The following is a 22,991-nucleotide window of genomic DNA, read 5'->3' on the forward strand; positions in this document are numbered from 1 at the left end:
AGAACCAATCTCTTCGTACCCCATCAGCAAGCACAGTCTTGCCTGACATGGCCTTTTTATACTCCCTACCAGTGACGAGGCTCATGCTCCAACATGGAAAACTTTGCAAGCCCCACCAGCAAGCTGGAATGGACCAACACAGAACTTTTTCTACCAGAACCAGCCCAAGACCACTCCACTTACACACCTGATGTCACAACGGCTTAGTGAGGCTCTCCAGGTTCTTGCTGTTAATAGCTACAGACTCTTGGACTGAATGTATAATCCATCCACATAGAGCAACACACACACACACACACACACACACACACACACACACTTTTAATTATCAAAGTGGCCATTTCCCACCTATTTCCTTTTATTTTCTTTCTCTTTTAAAATCCTCATTTCTTATTTATTTCTTCTATTTTCTTTCTTCCACCACTCTTTTTTATTCTTCTGTTTGGCCCCTTCCTTTTCTTGCTCCTGCCTTCCTGCTTAATGGCACTAGACAAAATCACATATCCCACATGACCCAGCATTCCTTTTGATGATAACAGCCATATTACACTGTCAAGCAATTGCAGTAGATCACAGTCCACAAAAAAACTCACAAATCAATAAAAGAAACAGGCACAAAACTGAAAAACAACCATATCCAAAAGACTATTCTGAGAAAAATACTTTGAAAATACCAGAAATAGAATTCAGAAGAACGATATTCAAGTGCTATCAATATGTGGAGATAATATTTGAGAAATTACAAGATTATAAAATTAGCATGGTGGTTACATAATCTAATGTCAATTTGAGAGGTTTATGAGTGAAAGGGTGGAGTCTGGCTTGTCAATCAAGATATAACCAATGAGGCCTCTTTGTGGGCATGGCCTTCTTATGAGAATTGTGGGAACTCCTGCATTTTTTCCTGGGAGGTGGGAGACACCTCTCTCTCTCTCTGTTCACTCCCTGAGAAACGCTTTACTCAGTAGATACCTGATGCTATACCCTGGGAGCTGGAGAAGCTGCATGAACCTACCCTGATGTAACCAGTCCTCTGGAGCCGGAGAAGACATGTAGAGACCCCTGTCAGTGCTGAGATGCTTACAATGCCACTGGATCCATAAGACTTCCAAGTCATTGGCCTGTTTTCTTCCTGCATTTGGCATCATTGCATGTGTTTCGTGAGTCTGAAGAGGACTTTATAGATATAGGCTAATATTGGACTTATGGATTTGATCTGGACTGGGTTGGGACATTTTCTCAAGATTCAATTGCTCTTGTATATAAACCTCTTTCTTGTATATATATTAATGTCTATGAATTAGTTTCTCTAATCTACCTGGCTAACACATTTAGAAATCATATGCTAAATAGAATTTCGGAAGATAAATCATAAGATAGCAGAATTAGATCACATGGCAAAAGAGCAGAGTAATAGAACTGAGGAAATGAATAGCCGAATTAGTGAACGTGATTACAAATCTCTTAACTACAACCAAGGATAAAAACAATCAGCAAAAAGAGCAAAGGAACCCAAATGAAACCAAGGAATTATGTGAGAAACTATCAAGAGGAGGAAACCATATCTCATTGAAATTCTAGAATAGGAAGAAACAAAAAAACATACAGAGAAAACATTATAACTAATCATGGAATAAATTTTTTCATAATACCATAATAGAGTAGAAAACAAATAGTCCAGCAACTGAGAGAACTCAAACATATTAGATTCCATAAAAACAAAACAAAACAAAATGTCAGGACATATTGAATTCAAACTCTCCAATATCCGGACACAGAGAGACTGTCCAGAGAAGATAGGGAAACAAAGAATAGTCACCTACGAAGGAAAACAAATAAGAATGACCTTGGATTTAAAGGAAAACAAATAAGAATGACCTTGGATTTAAAGGAAAACAAATAAGAATGACCTTGGATTTAAAGGAAAACAAATAAGAATGACCTTGGATTTAAAGGAAAACAAATAAGAATGACCTTGGATTTAAAGGAAAACAAATAAGAATGACCTTGGATTTAAAGGAAAACAAATAAGGATGACCTTGGATTTCTCACCAGAAACTAGGCAGGTACGAAGGAAATGGAATAATATATACAATCCTGAAAGGAAAAAAACTGCCAAGCAAAAATCTTATGTTCCCTCAAATATCAGGGAGAAATAAGCTTATTTCAAGATGCGGATAAGATAAGGGAAACTGTTCAAATAAGACCCGTGGTTCAAAAAAATACCAAAGAACAAAGTTCTGGACGGAGAATCAACAACAGCATCAAACCTGAGAGAAACATACAAGATAGAACCACCCACAAATCAGCACACTTCAAGCTATGCTCAGAATAGCACGACAATATATGATGAACAAAGAAACCAATAAAGCCACCGGAAACCCTACACATGGCAGCACAACATCAGCAAACTCATACGTGCCAATAATGACCCTTGAGGATGATGGATCAAATGCACTAGTCAAAAACTGAGAAGAGCAAACTGGATATGAAAAAGAAAACCTATCAATATTCTGCCTATAAGACATATCTTGTAGGTACAAATACAAAAACATACACAAAAATCATAGCTAGACAAAAAATTTACGAAGATAGTGGTGACAAAATAAAACAAAAATCAGGTGTGACAATATTAATCTTCGATAAAATAAATTCAAGGCCAAACCATCATGAGAGACAATAAAAAGATTACATAATTATTAAAGGAATAATAAAACAATAGAAAACCATATATGAAACCAAATGAAAGCCTTTCAAATATGGTAATAATACTATTAAAACGTTTTAGCAAGAAATAGACAAAAAGTGATTGTATTGGGAGACTTCAATACATCATTGTGAAAAATAAATCATCACATTAAAACAAACAAAGCAAAATTCAATAAAGATATAAAGAACCAAACAATACAATTATGCAAAACAGGCTCTGAGACATGCACAGAGCACCCTGCCCATCAGCTGCCCCGTTTACATTTTTTTCAATGCACATGGAACATTATTTAGAATAGACCATATTTTAAACATTAATAAATTAAAAATACATGGAGCATGAACAATACATTACTTTAAAATGAATGGATGATAGATGAAAAATTTTAGATCCTTGGAAAAAAATTAGAACAACAATGCAGCACGCAAAAACTATTAGGACACAGCAGAGGACAAATTAAAGCAACAAATGACAAATGCACCCACGAAAAAGAGGAATCAATAGCAGCACTTTAAACCAGCATTGAGCAAATAGACAAATAGGAACAACATATACGTTGAACCACAGGAGAAAAAAAAAATTCCCAAAAGAAGTACAACACAAATAAATGAATTGGATAATTGAAAAATAACAGAAAAATGTAAACAAGAAGTTGTTCTTTGAAGGAATTAACAAAAGTGACAAATCACTGGCAAACTTATCAAATGAAAAGGGCAGGAAGATGTAAATATCAAGTATTAGAGATGAAAATGATGATAACAACAGAATCGAATACAATAAAAAGAATAGCTTGTCAAGATAAAAGGCTCTCTGTAGGTAGTCTTTCTCTCTCTCTCTCTCTTTCTCTCTCTCTCTCTCTCTCTCTCTCTCTCTCTCTCTCTCTCTCTCTCTCTCTCTCTCTCTCCCCCCCCCACCTCCCCATACTGCTTGCTGTGCTGTTTCATGGCACGTTGATACCCCACCTTGCCATGTTTGTTGCCTGCGGGCCGATTTTGCTTTTCTTGCCACTATTCCAGACATCGCACTTCCCATCAGCTACTTCTCATTGCTACACCATGAGGCTCCACTGCAACCTGCTTCGCTGTGCTGTACTACTGGCATATGGTACACTTCATCAGTTCATCTTCCCACTGTCTACTTCCTTAACCTTGGGATAGTGGCAACATGAGTTGGAAGGACCTTCAGTATATTTAACTGTCCAACAAAAGTGAGTTGGACTGAGTTCCCTGTGCTGCAATGTAGACTAATTTTACTCTTAGATATACATATTAAATAAATATATAAATATACATTAAATACATATATATTAAAGATATATTTGAATATCATATATATTTGTTATATATATATGTGTGTGTGTGTGTATAAATCTTTATATAGCAAAAAATGAATGAGTTCCCCACCCAAAACCAGAGAAAACTCTGCTAGGTGGATCTTTCTTAGTACATATTTTTCCTGCTGGAGGAGCATCGAGCAACTTGCTCTGAGTTAGTGCACCCAATGGCACCACCTGGGAAGGTCTTCTCTGGTCACAGAGAATTTTGTTGTAAAAGCAGTTCTCTCAAAGCTCATTTTTCTGTTTTGCTTTGTTTCGTGATAGCTGATTTAAGAGAACAAAGTGTGGCTGTGAAATTTTTTTTTCTGCTCAAGAAAAATGCCACAGAAACTGTTGTGAATTTGAACACAGTTTACAAGGACAGCGCGATGGGAAAAACTCAAGTGCATAAATAGTTTTTCTCATTTCAAAAAAGGTGAAATGCCAATTGATGACAAATCTCATTCTGTACCTCGGTCAACTTCCCAAACAGATGAAAATGTCGACAAAATTCGTGCACGTGTGGCAGATAACAGACCATTGAAAAGATGGAGAAGCTGTCTGGATTGTCTTGGAGCTCAGTTCAATGAATTTTAATGGAAGATTTTAGTCTGAGAAGGGTTGATGTGAAGTTTGTGCCTTGGGTTCTGAATCACCAGCAAAAAGAATGTCGTGTGTAAACATGCCATGCTTTCAAAGAACGGCTCCGAAGTGACCCAGACATTTCCCCCCCAAGATCATTTTTGGTGATGAGATATGGTTCTATTCTTATGACCCCAAAGCAAACATCAATCAAGCCAGTGGAAGACACCATCGTCACCTTGCTCAAAAAACTTGCCAAGTGAAATCAAATGATTAAGATGATGCTCATTTGTTTTTAGTTTTTAAAATTATTTTTAGGGGGAGAGTACATTTGGAGTTAGTTCCACCAAATCAGTCTGTTAATCAAGCGTTCATTTAGAGGTTTGAAAACATTGTGTAACGGTGTGCAACCAAAGAGGCCTGATGTGTGGCAGACGGGGGACTGGTTTTGCAACCTCAACAAAGCACCTGCTCACAGAGCCATATCAGTGTGCCAGATTTTGGCAAAAAAACCAACAAAAAACTGCATGCCTCTCTTGCCACAAGCACCTTCCTCACCCATCTTGCTCCACGCAACTTCTTTTTGTTTCCATGAATGCAGAGGGCCATGAAATGACAGTGATTTTATGATATAGAAGAGGTGACGAAAAAAATGAGGGAGGTGCTGTCAGACAACCAAATAGATGTTTGAAAAATGTTTCCAAAAATGGAATTGCAGATTTCACAAAATTATTAAGTATAATAGAGAGTACTTTGAAGGTGATAAGGTTGTTTTGTAAAAAAAATTGAATATACAGCTTTAAGAACCAATTCCGTTTTGGGGAGTATGCACTTGCATATAATCATATGTCTCCTAGTTTTGTTTTTTTGGATGGTACCCACTTGTATATAATCATATGTCTCCTGTTTTTATTTCTTTAGGCAATCCTGCCTAACACAAAAAATATATTAGAATGAAAGATTTTATTGCAACGAATTTGAAAACTAGAAGAAATTGACAAATTTCTCGAAATATACAATGTATTCAAATTATTTCAGACTGACATAGAAAACCTCAACAGATTTATAATCAAAGAATAAATAGACCAGATCTACCTTAGAAACATTAAAAAAAAATTCCAGGGCCAGATGGCTTAATCACAATATTCTACGCAACATTCAAAGAGCTGGAACCGACTCTGCACAGACCATTCCAGAATATACAAAATGAAACACAGACTTGTGAAGTCATTTTATGAAGCAAGCAAACCCTGGTAACAAATCCAGGCAAATATATCACAAAATACAAAACTGCAGACCAATATCCCTTATAAACATGTAACTAAGAAATCACACAAAATAGACGAATCAATTAAAAAACGCCTCAAATTCACTGCCATTTAGTTAAGTGAACTTTGAAAGTACTAACGTGTTTAGAACGAAGATGAGTCTTTCTATTTCCATGAATAGAAACCTCCAGGGGCTAACTGTCTCAGAAACTTCCCAGGGCTGTTCTACTATGTCACATAGGGTCACTGTGAGATAAAATAGATGACTGGGACCTACTTGAAATACTACGCTTATGTTCATCAAAAGAGCTCATTAAAAAAGTAAAAAGATAACCCATGGATTAGGAAAAAACTCTTTGGAAATAGCTGAATTGACAAAGGACTAACCCCCGAAAGTTATAGAAAATGGTAGGACCTCAATAATAAAAACCCAATTAAAAGGAGGACAAAGGGTATGAACAAGCAGTTCATAAAAAATGAAATTTAAATGACAAGCAAACATATGGAAAATGCAAATGATCATTATCCATCCATGAGGACAACAAAATTTAAGAACAGAGAACGACAAATGTTAGAGAGGTCATAGAGAGATTGGAACCCTCGTCCAATGATGGTGGGACTTTAAGTAAACCACAGTTGTTGAAAAAAATATAGAACTACCTGAAACAACTTGGAATAGAAATTCCATATGACACATCATACCAATCCAGAAGCCCTCTACTATACAACCTAAACAATGACAGCCATAACCCAAAAAGATATATGCTCTCCCAAGCTCATCACAATACAGTGCACAATAGCAAAGTTGGAGCCAGAACAAATGCCCATCGGTTGAAGGATGTCTAAAGAAATGTTGGTACATACATACAATGGATATGGTGCATTAATGAAAAAGCAATGATGTAACTGTGAAGCACCTCATGACAAGGATGGACCTGGGGATCATTATGCTTAGTGAGTTAGTCAATTATAAAATGAGACCACACTCTAAGGTTAAGAACTAAAACAAAATCTTGCCTACCAAATGTATCAGACTTAGGTGGTTACCAAGATGAGGAGAGCAAAGTCGGGAAGATGAAGTAACAGAGCGTTGAAGCAACAGAGCGTTGACAGGTGTTGACGGGTAAAAGGGAGATTGGAGGCATAAAATAAAGGGGAAGGGCGTAGAGTTATAGGGGGTTAATGAGTGGTTTGTGCTGTTAAATGAAGAGTGGGTGGTCTAAAAAAATAATATCCCCACTCAACAATTTACAATAAATAGAAAATACATCATTATAGAAAGACTGCCATATTTCTCACCCATAGAGCAGCTGATGGATTTGAAAAAGATGACCTTCAGTTGACAGCTAAGCACTTACGTATTGCATCACCAGGATTATTTCCATAATTTCTTACTTATCTTTTCATGTATATGGATCTACTTGAATAGACATCTCCAAATTCTAATGTGTGTCTGTGGTCAACCACAAAAATTATGGTAGCACTATGCGCTCTTAAACATTGGAAATGCACAGGACTGACAACAGGGACCAGTGTCAATTGAAGAAAAGGATGGTACTGAGCACCAAACCCAGACTAGAAGCTGTGACATCTTCTATCACTTAAGTCATTACAGAATGACTGTTTCTTCAGAAATTATTCACAATTCAAGATTACTGGGAACCTCTCTGTAGTTCTGAGTATCTAGGCATGCCTCTTATTAATATGCTTACCAAATAATTAAAGGGAAGTGCTATAGAAGCAAGGCATGAAGAAGGAGTGGAAGTGATATTTGGAGATACCAAATTAGAGCAGAGAATTGACAAGAAAGAATTTAGAGAACAGTAGGTGTCCATGACGTGGTTAGCACTTCCCTGAGCACTTTGGATTGTTAGGTACATTACCTTTGGCCAGCTTGATAAATCAGTCACTATTTTCAGTTCTAATCATGCTGTGGGTTCAAGATGAAAAACACTTGGGCATAGATATCATGCAAACACATGAGCTATATTTATAGGTAAGGTATATAAGTAAGGTATATCTTCACAATAAAAATATGTATCTTAATCATTTATATCTTTAATTCAATAGTATCCTTTAATTCATTTATGTTCATTTATTGTGTTCCAGGCACTCTGCTCATTTCTGAGAAGAGAACACAGTGACCAATCTTGGGCACAATTCAGAGGTTTCACATTACTCACCAAAAGGTTTCTTTTTCATTCTAACTTGATGATTCAAATACAAGGTGCCGAGGATTAAATGTTCCATTTTATGTGCTTATACGACAGTAGAAAATGAAACTTATCCCAATATCCCAAAAAATAGCCCAAGCCAGGGGGTTGAAATGTGCCAAACCACAAGATGCAGCTGGTTATTGCATTTGGGTACATACACTTTCTTGGCATCTGTAATCCATTGGTCAAGACCTCGTTCTCCATAAGCTTGAAGGAGACCTGCAGTGGGTTAACCCACGAGTTCTTACATGGGAGAAATATGAGCCAATATGCTAATGTTAGAATATAATTTCTAGTGGACTACTTTGGCTATTTTATCCTAGCACTATTAGAGGCAAGTTAATTTACCCAAAATCAAATTTATCCAATGTCTAACTATTTAGTTCATTAACAAGTTTTTGTTGTTTTGCTTTTCTTTATAAGAGAATACCATGTTAAAGATCGCTCAGTTATTCTCCTACTTAAATTGAATTGTCCTTTAAATGTCCTTTTGCTTCTGATATGCATGGGGGGAGAAAGTTAGGGTGAAATTGAATCATCCTATCTGCGGAAGAAAAAGTGGGATATTGTTATGTTGATAGGTGCCCCTTAGTCATTTTCCACCCATTGAGCCCCTATACACAACAGAATGAAACAGTACCCAGTCCTGTAGCCTCCCCTGTTGCCATGTTTGAGCTCATTGCTGCAGGCACTCTGTGAATCCATATCATGGAGGACCTTCCCTGCTTTCACTGTCCATCCACTTGACTAAGCATGATGTCCTTGTGTAGGGTGTGAGTTTTCCTGCGAGCATGTCCAAAGTATGTAACATGAAGTCTCTTCTACCTTTCTATAAGACGAAGCCTTGTCTATCTGGCCTCTAAGGAGTATTCTGGCTGTACTCCTTCTGAGACAGTTGCTTGTCCTTTTAGCAATCCATGGTACTTTCAATGTTATTTGCTAGCACCACAATGCAAACACATCGGTGCTTCTTCAGTCTCCCTAATTCAATATCTACCAGGACTCAACATATATATAGCTTTCAGAAATAAGGTCTCATAGATTTACTGGATTCATAGCCATGAAACACATTGGTTACATTCATCCTGTTTATAGGAGCTGAAACACTGAAGAATACAGGTTTTAAAGGTGTTATTTATAAGCATGTTATAATGTGTGTGGTCGATTATTACTTTTCAGCAGAGAGAGGGCCTGTTAGAGCAGGTTGACTAGAGAAACAGATCCAGTGACATTCATATATCCATAAGAAGGAGCTTTAAATCAAGGAGTATGTATATATCAAGAAATGTCCCAGGCCAGTCCAACTCGAGGCCATAAATTCAATATTGATCCATAAGTTCCTCTGCACACTGATGCAGCCATGTGCAGTGATGCTGAATGCAGGATGATCACAGGCCAGGGGATGCAGATGGGTGGGAACATGGCGGGCCTCTTGCAGCTCTCAGGGTCTTTACCAAGCAGCAAGGTGAGGTTGAACAGAGAGCAGTTTCCAGCGCCTCACACTCTGACACCACCAAGGAGTCATCAGATGATGGTTTGATTGACAGGTTTGAGTCCACCCTTACACTTTGATGCATCTTCTAGTTGACGTAAAACTGCCTAACAATGACGGGGCTCAGGATCTAGGTGACAATATCCAGAGTAAACATTACTTCTTTGTAGATTAGTTTATAATTTCTTAAATGGCCAGTCATTTTTTGGTCTTACTAAGAAACACCATAAAGGAGATGATTCAGAAAGTGGAAACTCCTTGAGAATCTTATATTTATATTCTCTAGACAATGAGCATGATGGTAATGTTCTCATCAAAACTTGTCATTAAATTATGTTCATCTAAATTAATTCTCTTAATAAATTATAGCAGTCAAATGTATAAGGTTATCTGTTACTATTAAGTCTATGGTTAAGAATATATTATCATCCCCCAAACTAACTAGCTTGACTGACTAATTTTTCAGATTTGTGTACAACTTCCAGAATATAAAAGTTAAAACACATCTAATGGACATCTAAGTTGTGATTCCATATTTTCTGTATATTATAAAGAAATGTATAAACTGTGTGTAAAGCACACAAACTATTAAAGAATGTAAGGTTAAAATCAGTATAAAGTCAATGGTACATTTTCTAAGTATCTGGAAAAGAAAGAGGGAGTCCCACAATGGTGTAAACATTTTTTTGCAATCAACTGGTAACTCAAAGTTTGGAAGTTGTAGAAGAAAAGTCTACCAATCCACTTCCAAGAAGGTCCCACTGAAAACCTGTGGAGTACGGTTCTATTCTGACACACCTTGGGCTACGTGAGTAGGAATTGACTTGATGGCCATGAGTTACTGGAAGAAAAAAAATGCCTTGCCTAATGACACAGCATTCTGAGCACATTAAATGATCAATTAAACTTAATTAAGATAAGACCCAGTAATGGAAAATGGTAACATGCAATAGCTTAAGATATTATCAATTTAAGAAAAGACGAGTAAAATAAAAGAAGGATCTTTTAGCTCTTGATAATGTGTACATCAAATTAATTTAACATAGTTTATAAAGTTTTCTATGAAAAAAACTAAACTTATAAAAATAGAAAAAAAATTGTAGTAAAACTTCTACATGGAGAATCACATTTAAATGCAAGCAATATTGGCAAATGAATAATATATGTTTTAAATATCTATTTTTAAAATAGGAAAAATACATTTAAAATATTATAGCAGGTAAGGAAGGCATCTGTTAAAATATGAGAGGTTTTAAAGTGCTAATATATATGTCATAGAATCAAAAATAAACACAAATAATCAGTAGAAGGAATGATAAGAAAATATTTAAATTATGCTTCATGAAAGAAGTCCAAACGAGTCATAAGTCTATGAAAGGAAAGAATCAGGAAAGAATGAGTTGCTATGCATTCTATTGAATTAAAATAGTTCAGTATATTTGATGCATACAGTGAACATGGTGTTAAAAACCCCTCAAACATTTATGTTGGAGCTATAAATTCTATACAACTATTATATAAAATGTTTGAGAGCAGATAATTATTTTAGAAGCAGCATACCTCCAGCCAAGTGTCTATGGACTCTGATCCATAAGAATAATCTAAAATCAGACAAGTCCCTGTGTCTTAAGATGATCATTAGCATTATTTATAAGAAGCACAAAAATTAGGAACAAACTATCATCAAGCATAAAAGAAATATTAAAATATTTGATAGCATTTATATAGTATAAAATGTATAGGCATTAAATGTTTATGATATCAGTACAGAATATGAAGACATTTTTCATATACTATTAAGTTTAAAATCAACATACGAAGTTGTATTTACAGTATAATTCCATCTATTCTGTAAAAATAAACAGAGATGGGGAAAGCTTGAAACAAATGTGCCAGAATAGTTATGATTTTTTTATGAGACCAAGTGTTTGTAATTCATTTTTATAATTTTCTGTAGTTTCTATTTTTCCTAATAAGATTTTTTTCTCTGTAAGGAAACACATATTTAAAAGATTAAATGCTATTTAGAAGTTATGAAATCAAATCCAAATGCATACTTGCAGCTTAATAAGAACCTCTTTACACAGAGGCAAGATATTGGTGTTTCATTTAACTCTCTTCCAAGAGCTTTGGAGAGTGAGAATTTTGCTAAGCAAAAACCTGTAGCAAGAGCCACTAGGCCAAACCCAACAGTTCCAGTCTAGCATTTTGTAATATGAAGCTACAGGACCAGAGCTAGACAGCTGTAGATCTCAGACAAAGAATGTGAATATTTGCCTGATTTTAAGTGTGAGGAGCTGTAATGATGTGGGGAAAATGATACATAATATTAACTGATAATTGCTTAATTGTTCAAGAGTCTGAACTGTATGCTATAATATTTTGTTTCTTTAATGTTGATGGGAAACTTTGATAATTTTAAACTACTCGAGTAGTATTTGTTGAGAACCTCTTATGATGTATGTCATCTTTACTGTGTTCCAAGAGAATATGACAAAATCTAACAGCTGAATTTCCTTGCTTCTAGTCCTAGAAATTTGTGGCAAGCACAAACTGAATAATCAGGGAAAAGTTTCTCTTCATGGAAAAGTAGAATGCTGTGGATATATTCGACCCAGTTCTTATGAGATGTCAAAATATAAACAAAGCCAGTGCTTAAAGCACACATATCCCCAGTACGACTGGTTGATTTATTATAGCTATTTGAGTGACCTAAGAGCCTGATTAGAGAATGATCAATTCTACTAAAGGAAGACTTGAACAATTGGTTCATCTCCCATTTTCTAGAAAAGAATGACTATGATATGTGAAAGAGCAAATCAGTGGCTCAGTAGAATGCTCACCAATTTTGCGGGGAGACTGGGCTGGGATTCCTTACTACCACCCCTCAGGTACAGTCAGCAAACCTCTGCCAGTGCAGTTTATGTGTTACTATGAGGCTGAACATGTTTCAGTGGAGCTTCCAGATTAAAGCAGACCTAGAAAGAAAGCCCTAGAGATGCATTTCTGAAAATCGGACAATGAAAACACTCTCGGTCACATTATGCCAATCCAAAACCAATGGCATAGGACGGGGTCCCATTTTATCCCACTGTATATTAGACATTTATTAGCAGACCTGACATAACGTTGTGACATCTCATAAACAACTCAGCCCTGAGCATTTCTCATGGGCATTACAACTTGTGAACTTCGTAATCAATCTTTGAATCAAGAATGTTGCCTTTGAGTTCTGCTTAGCCATTGCGATAGATATTAGAACCTAGAGAACAACATTAATTATGACATCAAAATGTCCAAATTCTTTTAAGATATTTTCCACGTGTAATAGCAAAGAATTCTTTACAGAAGGCAAATGTACCCAGTATCTAGTTCCTCTAAAGCAGTGGTTCTCAACCTTCCCATTGCCATGACCCTTTAATACAATTCCTCATGTTGTGGTGACCCCCCAACCATACAATTATTTTCGTTGCTACATCATAACTGCAATTTTGCTACTGTTATGAATTAGGCGACCCCTGTGAAAAAGGTTGTTCGACCTCTTTTTGCGGTCCTGACCCACAGATTGAGAACGGCTGCTCTAAAGGCTTACCCTTATTGCATTCCCTGTCTGGGAATATGACAGCCCTTCACCTATTGGCCAAACTTCAAAATATAAAATTATACCAAGTAGCTTCTTCTACTTCACCGTCAATATCCAGCCAGTCACCAAGTTGTTTTCTTGTCACTTACATAATGCTTAAATATGCTGCCAACGTTCCGTTTCCTGCACTGCTTCCTGAGCCAAACCTCTTGACACGCCTTGCCTAGGATATTAAAATTATTTTCTAACTAAAATTTTCCACTTTCATTCTGGTATCTGGGATATTTTTAATTCAACTTCTCTTCTGCCAGAGAGAACTCCTTAAAATTAGTCATTTAAAAGCTTTCCGTTCTATCACGTTATCATTATAATAAGCCCAACCTCCTTACCATGGTAGTTAAGTCTCTCTTCTTGTTTTAGACTATATTTCAAACGTCCTCTAGGCCAATTTTCCTGTCCTCATATGCCAAACCCCAGCCATTGCAAGCTGCTTTGGGTTTGCCAACTATATACTATTGTCTCAGGACCGTATGTTTTTATACATCTTCTTCTATTTGCTTAGGGATACATCTCTCCTTCTGTCTCACCCCCTTCCCCCTTTCTAAGTAAATTATGTTATCCTTGAAAAATTACAGCATTTCCACTGAAGTCATTGACTATTGCCTCTTGTCTTTCTCCACACCTGTCTTGGTTCCTGTCTCCATACCCCATTCAGCTCCATGTTGACCACTTTGTAGCTTTTCTTATAATAAGCAAAAAAATCCCCCCCCCAAAACCCAAAACAACCCATGAATACAAAATTACAACCGTGTTGCCATTATTTCTAATTCATGGAAATTTCAAGCATTTTAGAGTAGAATTAGTCCAATATGGCTTGGTTAACTTCTGCGATATGAACTATCAAACACTCAGTTAGTAGTCAAGCACAAAGTAGTTGTTCTACTTGTATATTTTTTCACAAATATAGCAACACATGCTTGTCTGCCAGATTTAACTTAGCAGGCCACATGTTATAATTATATTCAGGATCAAAGGTGAAGATGTTGGCATTTATTGGTATTTTGGTCAGATGTGAGAAGAGTTGGAAGTAAGTCAGAAGAAGGAGAAGCAGATAATTTTAGATATTACATATTCAATGATCTAAAATACTAATATCAGTATTTAAAATGGCAACATAAATATGCCTGCTGTCTAAATTTTTTTTTAAAAAATTAGCTATCTCTGCTATGAAAGGAACTTTTTCTCAAAACACAAATAATTTCTTGGCTGGTCATCATGGCCAGTATTACACACATGAAGGAAAGGTCTGCCGTAGGGATTTAGAGATGGCGACTCATCTTTAATGAAAGTCTCATAATTTAAGTATATGACAAAAATACTGGAGACTGGATAATTCCTTCCAAAGTGAAATAACTGAAGCATTTTACCTGAGGCAATATATATACAATATCAAAGAAGAAATGGTGAAGAGGAGGATGTAGACTAGCACCGTGATCATTACACCAGCAATTCCTGGCTGCCCGGTTCTTACAAATGTCCAGTAGAGTCTTGCTGCATCCGCCACAGAAGTCTCCCCATTAGGTGTAAGCCTCTGAAAAGATAAATTCAGAGTAAAACAAATCGATAATAATAAGCACTGAAACACCAACTTAAATTGATTTCAACATACAAAGGTTAAATGATACTTGACAATAATTTCGATTTCAAGCTAGATACTGAAGATCACCAATTTGTTGAGGTAGTTTGTTGATTGTGCCAACCTGGCTGATAAACACATGTGGGGTTGATTGAAGGGCGGAGGGAAAAATGGTTTAGTGACCCTTGCCTTTTGAGTTCTCTGGTCTTTTGTTTTGTGATGGTTGGACCATGGGTGCAACTGCCTTAGCAGTTCCCTGCTTCAGCTAGCAAGACTCACTTCCTGCAAGACATCCCCGAGGAGAAACCGCATGGACCTACCCCAGTGCAGCCCTGGGTGGTGGAGCAGCCATGTAGAGACGCCTGCCAGTGCTGAGATGCTTACATGTTCACTGATTTAGCTTTCCTCCTGCAGTCAGAGTCATAGTGTGTGTTTTGTGAGATGGAGCAGGACTTCGTGGATTTGTGTCAGACATAGGGGTTAATGGGTTAATGTTGTTCTTGTGGGCTTGGGCAGCACTGGGTTGAGATGTTTTCTTGATGTGCACTTAACCTTTTTATAAAACTCTCTTTTGTACATGAGTTTCTGTGGATTTGTTTCTCTAAAGTACCCAGACTAACACATTTTTCAACTTACAAAAGAAAATAAAAACGTTTTTGCATTGTTGAGGTACCAGGCATTTTTGTTTGCTTGTTTCTCATTTCCCTATAAACTACATGAATCCTTTTGAGTCCATGATATTACTGACATGTCTTATTTATCTCCTTATAACTTTTGAATATAAAGAACACAGGATATGAGAAAATGGAAGACGGTCATGAAAATGTTCCATTTTTGATGAAGCAAATTTGTTAAGAAACTCACTTTCACTGTGCACAAAATAGATGTCTTATTTTAGGAACTTACAACAAGGCGATTAGGCTATTAGACATGGGCTGGTAAGCCAGCATTTATATTAGGTCAGTCTTAAAATAAACTCTCATATGAGGCAAGCAAAAGCATATCCTGTGTTGGATTAGCAACAAATACACTGCAATGATATCTTTAAAAACACATAATTGTGAAGGACATAAAATGTAATCATATGCTATCTTTGACCTTTGGGCTTATAAAAAACATGCATGCCTTTTCATTATGACTCTCCACAAGTGGAAGCAATATGTGACAGAAATGTGAAATAAGGGGTCTGTTCTCTAATGGAAAAGATGGGGGAGAATGTCTACTTTTTAAACTAACAATTACCGTATATAAACTTGGAGTGCTAAAAGCACTTTAACAATAAGCTAATCTAAATCACACATATCAAGATGAAAACAGAACCTAAAGAGGTTAATGTGTGTTCTCTGTACACCAAAATAGTCTGTGTCTCAACAACTGTTTCTTTCACCAAAGCACGAGCTTGTTGAAAACAATTTTATATTCCATACTTTTTAACTGGCCTGCCTACAGAATGAGTGTCTGTCATGAGGACAATAGAAACATTTTTATAAGGCTATTATTTATTTCTTCTATTCCAACTCTCACTTTTCTAATCTTTCTTACATGTGAAGAAATAGACACAGGACTCATTGATGAAGGGAGACATTGGACAGTATAAGATATGCCAAAATAATAATTATTTATAAATTATCAAGAATTCATGAGGGAGAGGAGGACGGGGTGGGTGGGAGAAAAATGAGGAGCTGATAGCAAGGGCTCAAGTAGAAAGCAAATATTTTGAGAATAAAGAGTGAAACAAATGTACAAATATGCTTGACACAATGGATGGATGTATGGATCATGATAAGAGTTGTATGAGCCCTCAATAAAATGATTTTTTTAAAATGATAAATAGTTGATGCTGACAATATCGGGGATACCAAAGGTCTTGGTCATTTTCTCCCCATATGTGTTAAATATCTGCTATGTGTCAGAATTCAAAGATAAAAGCATGAATAAAATAAACAGAAAGGCATACTCTCATGGATCTTATAAGTAGAGGAGAGGGCAATCGCTTCAGCAAATAATGAAATCAAATGGATAGTCAGTCAGATGGTGATATGGTGAAGATAAGGTAAACCACGACATTGTCATCAATGGGACGAATAAATGTTGTGCTCAGATTTTGTGTAAAGACTTAAAGAATGTGAAGGAAGAAGGTAGACGCCTATTAAATAACCTTCATCACACAGTCTTATTCTATGTTTGTGTGTATATATTTGATTCCCAATTCGATTTTAAACTCTTGGTTGGCAATGGCTTTCTCTCTGTTTGTTTGTTTGTTTTCATTCACAGAGTTTAGCTTCCTCACTTCAATAAAACCCTCAACTCTATACTTTTATTTTTGTATGTACAATGCCTTTGAATTTTCAAAGTTTACTTATATAGAAAAATTTCAATTCCAAAATAGAATATATTTTTCCTTGTCCAACACTTATCTAAGACAGAGTTAACAAATGACAAGACTGGGATCTGAACCTAGTTCTTCCAAACTCCAAGTTGATCTTCCTTCTACTACCCTATAGTTGCTTTTAATGGATTCTTAAGCACGATTTTTGGACTAGGGGATGCTTGAATTCTATTTCTGTTTAATCTTGATCTCTTGCTTGCTATTTTTATTTCACAATCTACATTGAGAACTTACTGTAGTCCTGTGTAATGAGTGCATAAAACAGCTTTTCCAAACCATGCAAACCCCATGGTAGTTTCTTATGCACACTGTGTGGGTTACAAATAAAACATGCAGTATTTATGCTGAATCTTCCACATCCTATATGAAGAGCAGGAGGAAAGTCAAGGGAAATAGAGGAAAGAGCTAGGAGGCAAAGGGCATTTATAGAGGTCTAGACAAAGACATGTACCTGCAAATATATATATATGAGGATGGGGAAATAGATCTATGTGTCTATATTTATAGGTTTAGTATTAAGGTGGCAGATGGACCTTGGGCCTCTATTCAAGCACTCCCTCTGTGCATGAATACTTTCTTCTATTAAATGGGCATTCTATGATGCTCAACCTCCTGACACAACTGCTGAAGTCAAAGCGGGTGAACAAGTAAATGTGGTGAAGAAAGCTGATGGTTCCCGGCTATCAAAAGAGATAGTGCCTGGGGTCCTAAAGGCTTTAAGATAAACAAGCAGCCATCTAGCTCAGAAGCAACAAAGCCCACATGGAAGAACACCAGCCTGTGTGATCACGTGGTCCCGAAGGGATCAGTTATCAGGCATCAAAGAACAAAAAATCATATCATTGGCTGCATACCTCCATGATATGATCGCCGAGGACAAACGGGTGTATAAGCAAATGTGGCGAAGAAAGCTGATGGTGCCCGGCTATCAAAAGAGATAGTGTCTGGGGTCTTAAAGGCTTGAAGGTGAACAAGCAGCCATCTAGCTCAGAAGCAACAAAGCCCACATGGAAGAAGCACACCAGCTTGTGCCATCACGGGGTGCCAAAGGGATCAGGGATAAGGCATCATCAAAAAAAAAAATCTTACCATAGTGAATGAAGGGGAAAGTGCAGAGTGGAGACCCAAAGCCCATTTGTCGGCCACTGGAGACCCCCTCACAGAGGGGTCTAGGGGAGGAGAGGGGTCAGTCAGGGTGCAATGTAGCACCGATGAAGAATACAGCTTTCCCCCAGATCCTGGATGCTTTGACCCCCCTCCCCCCAACTACCATGATCCGAATTCTACCTTGGAAGTCTGGATAGAGCAGAGGTTGTACACTGGTGCATATGGGAGCTGGAGGCACAGGGAATCCAGGGTGGATGATACCTACAGAACCAGGGGGTGAGGGATGATACTGGGAGAGTAGAGGGTGAGTGGTTTGGAAAGCAGGGATCTACATGTGACCTCCTCCCTGGGGGACGGACAACAGAGAAGGGCGTGAAGGGAGACGACAGATAGGGAAAGATATGACAAAATAATAATCTACAAATTATCAAGGGCTCATGAGAGAGTGGGGAGCGGGGAGGGAGGGGGAAAAAAAGAGGACCTGATGCAAATGGCTTAAGTGGAGAGCAAATGCTTTGAAAATGATTAGGGCAAAGAATGTGCAGATGTGCTTTATACAATTGATGTATGTATATGTATGGATTGTGATAAGTGTTGTATGAGCCCCTAATAAAATGTATAAAATAAATAAAGAAAGAAAGAAATGTGCACTGATTTTAGAAAGCATCTAATTGAAAGTTATCTCCTCTATTTTTCATCCAAGTTTAGGCAGAGAACGATGAAATCATTGACCTTTCTGTGCAATGCATCTCCAACCTCTGATCCAGCAGAGACGTGAATCAAGATTTACTAGCAGCATCTATTATTAGCCACTAAATCTGTCAACTTCAAACCATTTTACCAGCCGTGTCCCATTTTAGATCATCATGACAAGATGAATTCAAAATAGAAATTTAATATATTTGTAACACCTTTTTAAGATCACCATGACAAAATGAATCAAAAATAGAAAATATAAATAGACTCAGGTCACCTTGCTAGGCCAACTGACCTGGATCAAACAAAAACAATCTTAATTTTTGTCAGCCAAAAGGAAGATGTGAAGGTCATGGAGGGATGAACTTGCGCAGTATCAGTCCCCAGCGTGAAGCTCTCTCTTTGATAGCCAATGTAGAGTTGTGGTTTTCAGATGTTAATGAGCATCAGAATGGTCAGGCTTGTTACAACACATATTTCTGGGCTCCTTTCCATCGTTTTAATTCAGTGGGTTTGATGTGGGGCCTGGAATTGCTCATTTCTATTAAATTTCCGAGTGAGAACAAGGCTGTTGGCCTGGAAACCACATTGGGAGAACCACTGCTTCGATGCAATGCTTCTCCAAATTCAGTGAGCTGTCCAAATGAAATGATCTACATGGTCAAAGTCATCTGAGGATGCTTAGTGGCCCTGTGGTTCAAACCCACCAGCTGCTCCATGGGAGAAATATGGGGCTTGTTGTGGAAAAAAGTTAGAGTTTCAGGAACCATATTTGGCCACTTTGAATTCGAATCAACTTAGTGGCAGTAGGTTTGCTTTATCTTTTTGGCCTGGTCCCAGCACTTGGGGGGAACATGTTAAAATGGCAAACATTGGATTTAACAGGCCCAGGGATAGGTTCCAGAATTTTCATTACTAGAAGTCCCCAGAAGCACCAAGGCTGTTGATTTGTAGACTGTAAAAGATTTTAGAGGGTTTGTGTTGTTTTAAGATAGCAAAAGTTGGAAGCAACAAAGCCCACATGGAAGAAACACACCAGCCTGTGCTATCATGAGGTGTCAAAGGGATCAGGTATAAGGCATCATCAAAAAAAAAAAATCTTACCATAGTGAATGAAGGGGGAAGTGCAGAGTAGAGACCCAAAGCCCATTTGTTGGCCACTGGAGATCCCTTCACAGAGGGGTCTAGGGGAGAAGATGTGTCAGTCAGGTTGCGATGTAGCACTGATGAAGAATACAGCTTTCCTCCTGTTCCTAAATGCTTCATCCGCCTCCCCCCCCCCCCAACTACCATGATCTAAATTCTACCTTGCAAGTCTTGATAGAGAAGAGGATGGACACTGGACAAGTCTTGATAGAGCAGAGGATGGACAGCAGATAGGAGCTGGAGGCACAGGGAATCCAGGGCGGATGATCCCTTCAGGACCAGGGGTGTGAGGGATGATACTGGGAGGGTAGAAGGTGAGTGGGTTGGAAAGAGGGAACCGATTACAAGGATCTACATGTGACCTCCTCCCTGGGGGACAGACAACAGAAAAGGGGGTGAAGGGAGATGTTGGACAGGGCAAGAAATGACAAAATAATAATTTATAAATTATCAAGGGCTCATGAGGGAGCAGGGAGCGGGGAGGGAGGGGGAAAAAGAGGAATTGATGCAAATGGCTTAAGTGGAGAGCAAATGCTTTGAAAATGATGAGGGCAAAGAATGTACAGATGTGCTTTATACAATTGATGTATGTATGGATTGTGATAAGAGTTGTATGAGTCCCTAATAAAATGTTAACAAAAAAAGATAGCCAAAGTTGGTGGACAAATACAGTGAAAATATTATGGATTCTGATTGGCAAGTCAGTAAGTGTGCAGGTTTGGAATGCGCCTTGAACTTTTCTTTTCACATTGGGAAAAGAAGTGGGAAACTAAGTGGAGTTGATGAGGTGCCAGGTTTCTGAACCGGTTTTAAAAAGATCATGCTGGAGGTGGCTTTCCTACAAATTGCAGCAGAGGCCCCGGAGTAAATTCAGATGCTCATTTGGGCAGTTACCTTTGGTACAGTGGACCAATGGACCATTCATCGTCTTTTGAGAGCGAATTGGGATAAGGGGAGTCTCTCTCAGTGAGTGCAGACATGCCTTGTGAGCAGAACTCAGAAGATCATGGCACAGCTGCTCATCCTCCCCAAATGGCCTCCCATGGGGCATTCCAGGAGGCTCTGCAGCATCACCCGCCTGCGCCATATGAGCATCAGCCCCTTTGGGAGGAATTGTGGAATGCCTGGGATATGATCTTTCCAGAATGCAGAGAGCACTCTGCTCTACATCTTCTGTTCAACAACCCTTGACAACACAGTCTCCTTAGGAGCCAGCAGTATGCAGTCAGACAGAGGTCGGAACCAGGACATAATCCAACTGGCTCTGGTCCAATTGTCCCAGAGTCAGCAGGAGGCTAATCAGCACAGTGAAAAAAGAAAAAAAAGCTTGGAAAATGGGGAACACACAAATAACTTTTTAAAGAAAAGACTCCCTCCTCTAACATACAGTAATATGTTTAAAGGCAGGGCAGTCTCAAGAGGTGGTCACATGCTGTCATGTGAAAGCATATCTGCCCTTCATGTAGGGAGAAGCTTTCTTTGGACTGTGAGTCTAACTCCGATCCCTTGCAGAACGCCTAGAAATTATATACATTGGTAGCCTTGATGCTCATGGTTCTTGGCATTTTTTCATAGTATTAAAAGATCTACATGGTCAGAGTCAAGAAATGCATGTGTCTGCTAGTACCAAGCAGTCACCATTCCCACAGGAAACCAAAGAAGACAGGCCGGATTTGCATCAAGATCTTGATCAGCCTGCACTCTAGGAAATCCATGAGCCATCAGCAATTGGAAGTCCTGCCTAAACATCCAAAAAGGGAAGAGAGATTCTCGGACAGTAAAGCACCCAGGCCCTTTTTGCACACAGTGCATCCACGAGGCCAGCAGCACCCGCAGCACCCAGAAGTCTGTTAGAAATGTGATGACTCAGGCCTCACTTTCAGAACCAGAATTTGCATTTTACTTTTAATTAAAAGTAAAGTTTCCTTTAGCAGACTGGCCTGAGGGGGGAAAAACCGAAAAACAGCAACAGGTTCTGCAGAACTTAGAATTCTGCAAAAAAAAAAAATTCCCAGGCTAATATCTTTATAGATATAGTTTAGCCTTTACTATATATCTATATCATCTATATATACCTATACCTATGCCTATGCCTATACCTATACCTACACCCATACCCATGCCTATACCTATATCTATATTTATATATATCTATCTATTTATCGATAGTTTGGCCTTTAGTTCTAAAAACAAATTATTGACAGTAAAATCAATTTCAGACACAGTTCAGGAGTCCATCACGCCAGCTTAGTTATATACCTGGCACTGCAATTACAGTCTAAACCTAAATACCATGGGGCTTCTAAAAGTTAACGGAAAAATGGGATTAAAAGACAATGGGATTTTTTTTCCAAGAACTTTTTTCATGTTCTTTGTGCATTTAATAGGTTTGTCCTCATTAGGTGCCATTGATTGAGCTCCTTTTTATGGCAACCTTTAGAGGGAGCTACAAAAAAGTTTATGGAAAATAGAATTTAAAGATAACCAAACTTTCCTGCAAGTGTTCTGACGCCCCCTGACATGTACAACAGCATGAATCCTGCCTGGTCCGACACCATCCTCACGATAGCAGTCCTGTTCAAGTCACTTGTTGTGGTTACTGGGCCAATCCATGGAACATAAAGTCTCTTTCACCCTTATTGACGCCCTACTTCACCAAACACTACATCCCACTGTGGTAGTTACATAATTTGGTGTCAGTTTGGGATTTGAGAGGATTAAGCGTGGAGGGGTGGAATCTAGTCTGCTAGTCTGTCAATTGGGTCATAGCCAATGAGGCCTCTTTGAGGGCATGGCCTTCTCCTGAGAATTCTGGGAACTCTGATATTTCCTCCTTGTAGGTGGGAGACAC

This window comes from Tenrec ecaudatus, chromosome 7, assembly GCF_050624435.1.
Source record: "Tenrec ecaudatus isolate mTenEca1 chromosome 7, mTenEca1.hap1, whole genome shotgun sequence".
Taxonomy (NCBI): domain Eukaryota; kingdom Metazoa; phylum Chordata; class Mammalia; order Afrosoricida; family Tenrecidae; genus Tenrec; species Tenrec ecaudatus.